General features: G+C 40.7%; 1 non-coding gene across 1 annotated transcript; it reads left to right on the top strand.

Annotated features, from left to right (window-relative positions):
- Positions 1-533: 533 nt before the first annotated feature.
- Positions 534-606, top strand: Trnaa-cgc. Its single transcript has one exon. It is a non-coding gene; the product is annotated as a tRNA-Ala (tRNA).
- Positions 607-1462: the final 856 nt, after the last annotated feature.

Here is a 1462-nt window from a genome sequence, read left to right as displayed (position 1 = left end):
TAAGATTTTATTTTCTCTTTGAGACTCAACTAAGGGAAAGTAGGAGAGAGGTAGTGGCGGGATTGCAGCTTGAAGCATTGTCAATCATGCCTGGATAGCTCAGTCGATAACGGTGTTACTTGTAATAGGCAAGTGGTCTGAGTTCGTGTGCCGACAGTTTTAATCTGCCAATAAATTTCAGAACAGAGCACATTCTATTGCAGAGTGGAAGATTCATTGAAAAAAAAAAAAACTATAACTAACCACATTATCTTTGATCAACGCCTAACCTTTTTATATCGATTTATTCGTAGTAGTAAATGACTGGTTATGTACTTTTAACTGTAAGAATAAAGTCATAGCGATGCGGTTACAATAACTAAGTAATTAGACTATTTATTTATCTAGCCGAAATTTTTTGCGCCCATGATCACTGGCAGAACCAAAGTAGCTGCATTACGCAACAGTTCCAAGGTACGTTGCAAACATGCCAATCAGTCATCAGGAAGAGAGTCAACAGTGACATATAAACGTCTTGGACAACCCTATTACCGAGCGAGGTGGCGCAGTGGTTAGCACACTGGACTCGCATTCGGGAGGACGACGGTTCAATCCCGTCTCCTGCCATCCTGATTTAGGTTTTCCGTGATTTCCCTAAATCGTTTCAGGCAAATGCCGGGATGGTTCCTTTGAAAGGGCACGGCCGATTTCCTTCCCAATCCTTCCCTAACCCGAGCTTGCGCTCCGTCTCTAATGACCTCGTTGTTGACGGGACGTTAAACACTAACCACCACCACCACCACCAACCCTATTGAGCTAATACAATTTATTTTTGGGCTTGTCAAATGTAGAAACTGTTGCACACGTGAGTAAGTAGGCAACAGGGAGCAGAGTGGGACTGGCCTACCAGTGCACCATCCTCAAGCTGAAAGTTTCTGGTGGCACAACTGCTGATTCTAATATGGGTTCCTTAACGCAACAGTTATTTCATTCAAGTGCATCACAATATAGACGGCCAAACATATCATTATTGACTACCTGCATACTGTAAATTACACAGCAATGCATTAGCGCGACACATAATAGTTTGATGCAGAAAACAGCCAAAGTTGCAATATTCAGTTTTTTATTTCTTTGATTGAATTTTGCAACTTTGACTATTTCCTACATCAAACTGGTTAACACCAGGTGATCTGCTATTACCAGCCCATCACGATGGCAATTCATAGGCACATAATAAGTCTTCCATTTAATTGATGAAGTCTTCCATTTGTAAGGTATGCGACCATTCAGACTTGGAAAGTACTAATTCCATGTAAACGTCTTGGTCACTAAAAACTTTACTTATAGCGCGTTTCGATTAATCATCATCAGATAAAATATGCTTAAGAAAGCTCGTACAAGTGAGCAATACAAGAAAAACGTACAATCTCATGTGCATTTGCCATTAGGCGTATTTGCAAAAGATGGTATTTCGAGATGT

This window comes from Schistocerca piceifrons, chromosome 2 (genome assembly GCF_021461385.2).
Source record: "Schistocerca piceifrons isolate TAMUIC-IGC-003096 chromosome 2, iqSchPice1.1, whole genome shotgun sequence".
NCBI classification, from domain to species: Eukaryota; Metazoa; Arthropoda; class Insecta; order Orthoptera; family Acrididae; genus Schistocerca; species Schistocerca piceifrons.
The sequence above is the reverse complement of the archived record's forward strand: the minus strand, read 5'-3'. Positions and strand labels throughout refer to the sequence as shown.